This window comes from Rhipicephalus microplus, chromosome 4, assembly GCF_043290135.1.
Source record: "Rhipicephalus microplus isolate Deutch F79 chromosome 4, USDA_Rmic, whole genome shotgun sequence".
NCBI classification, from domain to species: Eukaryota; Metazoa; Arthropoda; class Arachnida; order Ixodida; family Ixodidae; genus Rhipicephalus; species Rhipicephalus microplus.
This window is the reverse complement of record NC_134703.1, coordinates 23,361,736-23,369,956: the sequence shown is the minus strand read 5'-3', so window position 1 is coordinate 23,369,956 and position 8,221 is coordinate 23,361,736. Positions and strand designations below refer to the sequence as shown.

Sequence of the window (8,221 nt, the reverse complement as noted above, 5' to 3'; positions counted from 1 at the left end):
CTTTCTAGGGGTGTCATTTTTTCAGTTCTGATATGCGCCGTAGTTGAAATCCTATCTCGAACTCGAGCGGTTACTTGTTCCCATACTGCAGCAGCTCATTTTGGAGTTGCGTATTTGAGTTTTGTTGTTTGTGCCTTTTAAAGTACAGGTAATTGCGTTGAATATTTGGTCTCAAGATTTATTGTCGGCATATAATTCGTACCAATTTCAATAAGCGCGTACAAATTTATCGACGACCGTACGCAACTACAACGTCTGGCGCTCGGCTTAGCTGCTTTTGGCGGGAGGAAACGCAACGGCCATGGATAAACGAGATTCAAATTGAATCGTTTTCCGCGCCATTTTAATGTGTTCGAGATTTTATTTTGGGTGTTTGTGTCTTCTGGATTACTTTTGATTGGATTACCTCACCTGTACTGTGGATTGAAACAACCCTGGCTAGCCACCGTTGAGGTAGGTGGCTAAATTATTTTGAGGCTGCGTGGCAATCTTGCACAAGCAAATGCGCCATGTGGTTATAGCGTTGTCCTTTGGAAAGGGAACGGGCAATGTTTACAATTGTATTTTCGTTTGACTACATTTGTGATTGCACAGTGCAGGTCACTGTAACACTACGGAATGCAATTTTTAGGCTAAAGCTACTGCTTGCGGTACATATTTAGTACGTAAAATTTTCTAGTTCCGTTTCTACTCCGAGAGCACATTGCGCACAGCAACACGTGAATTTCGCTTGTGTTTACTTTCCTGCACTGCACTTGCGTGAAACCGAGCATCTAAATCACGCGAGGTTGCCCACTAACCGAGTTTTTTCGTTCCGTTCATTCGCCATTCCTTTCGTTGGCGACCAACGCCGCCGAACAGATACCTCGAGCTGCGACAATCTGCTAAGCCTTGCAGACGCCGTTCACGTTGCCGGGGTCACTGGGCGCCGCACTCCTTATCGCCGCGTCCCGTCGGTCAGCCTGGGTTATTTGATGCTTACCAAACGTTTCTCGTTGCGCTCCCTGCTCAACTCGGTATTGCGATCGCGCGACGTTAGAGAAATGCACGTATGAACGATGCCTCCCCCGATTGATCTCGTTCGTGCTCGCGCAGCTAGTTTTGCTTACTCGTTTATTTATTATCGCCGCTAAGACCATCGCTGCGTGCTCAGCGTGCATCGGAAGCATTTGTCGTGTCTAAATGGACTTCGTTGCCGTTTAATTCGTTCGCTTATATCGTTGTGCCGGGAAATTGGCGGCGCGTAGTAACAAGAGGTCTTGTGCGATCAGCTGACGACGCTTCTAAGATGTCTACATCCGGGCGACTCACAGACGACATGCAACGCAGCCGGTGCGTTGCCGAAAAAAGAAAATGCCGCGTTTCCTTGTTCATTAGCGTTTTGACCTTCCCCGAGTACGTCTCATTATTTCGCGGCATCTAATGAATTGGCGTCGCCAACGGAGGAAGTTTTTGCCGTGCCGAGACTGTCCCTTTTCGGCGTATTTTTTTTTTTTTTTTCGCTCGCCACCGCAGCGTCGCGCCGAAACCTTCCCTCAGCCGCCGTCCTCCTCTCCAGTCGCTCCGCTGTTGTTGTCTGCCGCTTCAAATCGGGGGCGCCATATTTGCATGAAAAATGCAGTGTGTGTTGTGTCCTCCTTAACGGCGACTGTGCAGTTTGCGAGCAGTCGCCGAGAGTTTCTTCTAACCAGTGGGTCCTTTCGTTGACTCTGGGAGAGCTCCGCATACATATATGGCTCCTAAGCGGCCCTTTCAACCTTTGCAAATGTGTTTTTCCTCCTCGCCATGGCGCACGCTAGCGCCGCTCTGGTTTCGATGTGGTGGTCTCGTTTGTTTTGTTTCATGTCCGTCTAGCCACGCTCTCCGCCTCGTTTCCTGCGTGTTTTCATTCGTCTGTCGGCCGTCGCATGTCAACATAACCGCGTGGGTGCTGTGTTGCCCATTTTTCGTAGCTATGCGGCGTTTACGTTAGCGGTTGCGTTCGAGTGGGCGCAGCATACTGCCACGTAGACTGATTAGGAATGAGTCTGGAAACAGGTGTCCCGTCTAAAAGCTAAGAGAGACAAGTGGCCTGACCACCAAACCAAACTTCGAATTCGAGGAGTGTGGTTCGTTGCGATGGTTTGTTGCACATTTGTAAATGAGAAAAACAGCGGGATAGAAGGCGTCGCACAAGCGAAGCAACACACAGGACGAAGGCTACTGCGTGTTCCGAAGCTTATGCGACATCGCCTTTCGCGCTTTTTTGTTTTCCGTTAGTAAACATGGAACTATTCATGTGGCCTTGCAATGTCTAGTGACATACATTATGTGATTTGCTAAGAATGAGAATGCTGGGATATGGTGTTAAAAGATGGCTCGACGATGTGTAAACTCGAGTAATTGCGAATTAGTACGTTATTCAGTGCAAATCAAGTACAAGTGGCAAGTAAAGCTGCGTCGTCGATGTCTCTCCAGGAGCAGTCGAGTGCGAAATCTGTGTTCGCATTTCGTCTTCAAGACGAAATTCGAGCAAACGTACCAGCACGCCTCTCGACTGTCGCCGGTTTTTAATTTCGTTTCATTTCTCCGTGACCCTCAGTTCTTACCGCAATGTGATAATGGTAGCCCCGTGCATTACGTTGCAGTGACGTATAGTAATTATTGCAGTATGTAATGTAAGACGCTCATGGTATGTTCTTTTATGTCTGCTGTCATGATTTACTCTACTCTAACCTGTCATATCTTTTTAAAATGTATTTCATCAATCATACGTGGTTAAAAAAATAAAACAGACTTTTGTGTTCCAATATTGATTCTTTTTCATTTCTTGGTTCGTCTGATATAAATGAGTACAGGCGCGCGTGAAATGCTTTTATTAAACTAACTTCTTGGATTCCTGTGCAAAACCAATCTCAGTATATTGATTTAAGTAAAAGTTACTGGCTTCATGAGTCGTGGATGGGGCCAAGCTCCCACCAGTCTGTTTCAACTGGCGCTAGTTTTTTTTTTTTTTTTTTCGGGGTCGGGGGGGGGGGGGGGGTCTGGAATGGAAGCCAAGATATAAATATTGATTGTCAATACATTCGTCAACATTTTGAGTGCGCATACTTCTAGTGCTTTGTTATCGTGCGACGTTTTTTGCTACCTCACCTCAGAAATTGAGAAAAAAAAAACGGATATGCAAATGATTCATACATTACCCGGTCATTTCTGACAGCAACCTCTGGGTAAATGCCTCGCGCGTTGAAAGAAATGCAATGTAAAAACGTAAGGTAAAAAAAAAAGGTAGAAGAAGGCAATCTATTGTTTAATTGTTTGTACAACTGTTACTATTGTTTTACGATTTTATAATTGACTTTTTTGATTGATATCTAGACGTTGTAAGTCTTAATTCGCCTCTGCTATCTGCCATTAAAAAAATGCCTGTTATGAAGGGAAGCGCTGATTAATCGTTTATCACATAGACGTTGCTTAGTTATTTATCCGCACTTGTCCTCGTAAGACGTATCACGTAATAGCACATTACAGAGGCGAATGACGAATTATAACAATAAAAACATTGAATAGTTAAAAAACTTCTCTTAAGGCATTGGTGACGTATGACAACTAACGAAGTGGAAAAGGAGCAGGAAAGACGGCCCCTACTTTGGGCATAGAGTTTCTCATTAACTTGTGAGAAACTCTATTATGACTCTGGGCCTACAGTTGAAACTGAAATCACTGCATATTTTCTGTGTGCACATCTAAAATCGCTGTAAACGGCACGTTTCATGGTAAAACGTTGCGCTTTTTTGTTTATTTTTTTCTCTACTCTCAGCTTGCAGTTTCTAATGTGCTGCGCATCTACAAGGATTGTGTCATGTCATGACCAGCGAGTCGTATTCGTCAAACCATCTTATCCTCCCGTACTAATTTTTGTTGAAACCACTGTGAGTTTCAAAGGCGAGACATTATAGTTTCTTTCTCGCCCAATTTGTACTTGCGCAATCTCCTCCTCGCCACTTATTTCTTGTCAGCACTGAGCCAGTCGGGATTTCGCGCTTTTCGACTGCTCGCTGCTGTCTCCGTTCTCGCAGTCGCCAAAGCACAAAACTAAGAGGAATCGGTGTGTAGACCAGGCAGACCGGTCATGTTGGCCAATCGGGAGCTCATTTCATCCTGACGTCACGTCAAGGACCAGTTGGCGTCACGAATAGTGTCTCGAATGGAGGGGAATAACGCGCTCGTCCTTGCTATTTTCGGGGGTGGTTGAGTGTGCCCTCTATGATACGTATGTCGATTCGGGTCCGTGGCCTTTTGTTAAAACGTTAGTGCCCACAAGACGTATCGTTCGAGTGTTTCGTCTTCGTAGTTGTTGCTGCTCGGCTGTTCATTTGCATATCGCAGCCGTACGGGCGCACGTTTGTCGTCATTAATTGATTGATTGATATGTGTGGTTTAACGTCCCAAAACCACCATATGATTATGAGAAACGCCGTAGCGGAAGGCTCCGGGAATTTCGACCACTTGGGGTTCTTTGACGTGCACCCGCATCTGAGCACACGGGCTTACAACATTTCCGCCTCCATCGGAAATGCAGCCGCCGCAGCCGGGATTTGAACCCGCGACCTGCGGGTCAGCAGCCGAGTACCTTAGCCACTAGACCGCCGCGGTGGGGCCGCTTGTCATCATTAGACACTACCCACAAGCAGGGCAGCCGTACGTCAGGAACCAAGTTTCCTTTTTATGCACGTGAACGAAAGCCGCTGTTACCAGTAACATCGAGGGAAAGGTTACTTTCGAGGGCTTCTAATTTTCACCTTATGGTCAGTAAAAATATATTAGCATAAAAAATACGAAAAAAAAAAACGGAATAAACTGGATAAACACGGAATGTCCGTTTTTTACGATTAGTGGTTGATAGATTGACGTTCACGTGTTGCAGTATTCGCAACAACATGAAATGGAGAATCTGGAAGTTTGGAGCTATGTTATGCCTGTGGGAGCTAATCGCACTTTTTTTCCCACCAATTTTTACGCTTATTTGGGTGCAGTTGATATTTTGAATTTTTCGTGAGCTATTCGAAATTTCTAAGAATTTCACAATGCACCAGGACGCTGTATTTCAAGTCCAAGTCTACACCTATTCGAATCGCCGTTCGAAATTCGGCGTGTAATTATTTTTATAATTTGACATGCTTTTACTATTTCTTGACCCTGCTGTTGAACGTGTAAGACCGGGGTGGAGGCCTCGTCAGGATACATGTGGGTTTCCTTTTGCCCTACCTCGTGGACATATTTCACATTGTGAATTGTGTGTATATGTCTGAAATAAACAAATCGATTGAATTCGATATAACTGAAATTTCCGACGCATTTACATAAAAGGGATCGCAGCGTAAACAGGGACAGTTCGAACGAAGAAATTTTCTGGTTGTAATTGTATGCAAACGTTCGAGATTGGAAAGAACGACCTTTGAATACCGATGTGCGGAATGCTGAAGATTGATTTTTTTTTCCCTTCTTGTTTCTCCGCAAAGTAGCATAAACAACGGTTTTGCTTACAGAAAAATGCTTGATCATTCCGGGAGCCCGCGTAATTGGGAAAGAAAGTGCAACTTATCAGGTGCGAGATCACGATGACCGCAGCCATGCACAGGGCTTTTTTCACCGGGGGTGGTGGTGGTGGTGGTTGGGGGGGGGGGGGGGGGCGTCTATTCTTTTCGTGCGCACATCAATGAATAAGCTATACTGAGGAAAACCATGCCTTCGGATGCCCCACATAAAGAGGAAGCTGCGTTTGAAGAGAACCAGTGTGTGACACTGAGGTAGTACAGCGCAGCGTTTCTAATCAGTGACACGCCACGAGTTTGTGAAGGCGATAATTATCTCCGGCGTCACCCATTAGGCAGCTCGCAAAAGCTATTGCCAGAGGTGAGGCATGGCGGTTGACTGATTGATGACGTCAGTCCTTATCCCAGACTCTGGATCACGCGCTTAGTGACCGCCGACTCTGTGTTGCAACGAAGCTTTCGAAACTAGTGTCAAAGCTCAGTCTTTCGCTTCGTTAGTATACGCTGTAATCCATCTTTACTGGTTTGTAACAAAAGAATAGTAAGTAACTGTAAACGTTTGGCTGGTTGCAGCAGACGCTGCTGTCAACGCGTGATGTTATGGCGTGCTTGCGGGGGAACTCGTATTCTCCCGTTTTCTTTCTCTTTTTCTTGTTTTATGCCTCCTCCGACGCCCCCATGCGGTTTAAGAGGCCTCCGCCCCCTCCTTTTTTTTTTTTTCAGGAATGTAATTCAACTCCACAACAGTTGAAATATGGGCCATTTGGTTCATGCTACTTGAACAAAAGCCGGCAAATTCACGGGACGTGAGGAAGAAGCAGAAGCATCCTATACATAATTTACCTGTAAATTTAACTACTTATTTACACGGGCTTATTTTGAAGAGAGTATTCCGGTTCTTTGCTACCCACATTTCGTGCATCTCCGGGCAGGACATGTTCGATTTTGGAGCGCAATATTTGCTCGTGCATAAACTGTTGGCTAATAAATTCGACAAGGCTACCAATAAGGCTTGTTGGTTCATCGTAAGCTAGCTCGTAGCACAGCATGGTAATAAACAAGTACAAAATAAGTAGCATTCTTCTCATATGGCTCGGACGCGTACTGGAGGATTGGCCGAGAATCGTTCATATCAAATTTTAAATAATTGTAATATTAACTAATGATTAGACAGAAAATAAAAGGAAATGGCGGCGTTGCCTCCTTTCCATTTCAGTCTAGTGGTGTGTAGCTGCTAAGCTTTCCAGCACGGCCGCAGAAGTTTGCAAATCCGCATTGTCCTGTCGCTGTTTCCATAATTTCAAACCCTTTAGTTCTCGAGCTATGACTGGTTAATTTGTTTATCTAAGACAAGCTTGAGGGATGGGCCCTTTGTGAGGGTCATTGCCGGCCTTCGAGCTGTTAGTACAGACGTTTATGGGTACTTTTCTCCATAAACGTTAGTGCGGCTTGACGTCGACAGAGTTAGTTCCCTTTCTCTCTTATAGCCCAACCTATCTCTTTTTGTTTCTTCCTCACGGTGTAGTCTCTGCATTGGCAGGCGGGGCCCCGATGTTTCCGCGTTCTGCCGCCCCCGAACGTCTCCAACGTTCGCACCCCGTCGGTCCGGTTCCGAGTGGTTCCTGGAAACCGGGACTCGGTCGAAACGCCGACGTTAGCGTCGGTGGATATATATGCGGCGCGCTCCGCATAATCAGCCTCTGCATGCTGCTCTCTGGGCGTTCGATGCATTGCCACATTCCAACAACCCTTCACTGGGAGGTTATAGTTTTGTCGTTGCAGAAGCCGACAGAAAACTCGGGAACCAGGTGGTAAAGCATGCATTATAACGAATTCTGAGTATTCGCTCTCAAGGTCACATTATTACGTCTTCTAATAAAATGGCATGGAGTTCGAACCACCCCTCCTGGCTGCGCCGCGGGTTTCTAGTAGTGCTGCCTCGCTGTCACCGCGTCGCTGTACGGGTATTTAGAAGCGAATTTGGCAAATGGGCCGTGTATACTGGTACGAACAAGGAGCGTACACACACACACACATCTTCCGCTCGCGCGATGCGCTCGACTCTTTGCTTGTCGTCGGGAGTGGTCCTGCTTCGTTTATGCATAACAGCGATTCGCTCTAAAGGAACGAGAAGCGCGGGTAATCCCAGCAACGGTGAAGTACGAAGCTGCAAAGGAAGCCTCGTTCTCGGTTTCTCCCGTTTGAGTCTCGTGCCAAATTCCACGGTAGTACTATCGTATGCCGACGCTGCTTTCCCAAGAATGACAGCATTCCCTTTGGATAATCTGCGGCCGCGCCGCCAACGTTGGGTGTTAATGCCGCGCGCTGAAAACGATCGCATCCTTTTTGTCAACAGTGGCCCTTACAAAATCATCGCGTTAAACCCCACATATCAATCAATCAATCAATCAATCAAAATCATCGCATCGGCGCGCTCATCTACGGTGGGCGTCGTCGCGCTGACGCCATTCAGGACGACCTGCGACACGGTCGCTGCTGCGGCATTTCAGCGATAACTAGGGTAGTACCGCTGCGTGCCGGTCAGCTGATACCCGAGTCGCCATTGGTGTAGAGGGAGACCGCGGGGCAAGAGCTGCGTGGGCGGCAGAGAGCGTTGGGTGGGCGGAGGAGAGGAGAGACGATCGCGTCGGAGCGCGGACCCGGGGGCGCTATCAGTTTGACCCCCC

At 46.8% G+C, this 8,221-nt stretch overlaps 1 protein-coding gene across 2 annotated transcripts in view; it reads left to right on the top strand.

Annotated features, from left to right (window-relative positions):
• The first annotated feature begins 313 nt into the window (after positions 1 to 313).
• Positions 314 to 8,221, top strand: part of mnb (minibrain) — a 110,961-nt gene continuing 103,053 nt past the window's right edge. Inside the window, exon 1 of one of the 2 annotated variants that reach the window (XM_037422550.2) lies at positions 314 to 453. The gene's annotated coding sequence lies outside the window, so the exon portion shown is untranslated. The remainder of the gene's footprint in view (positions 454 to 8,221) is intronic. The other variant, XM_075892328.1, reaches the window with a different exon arrangement.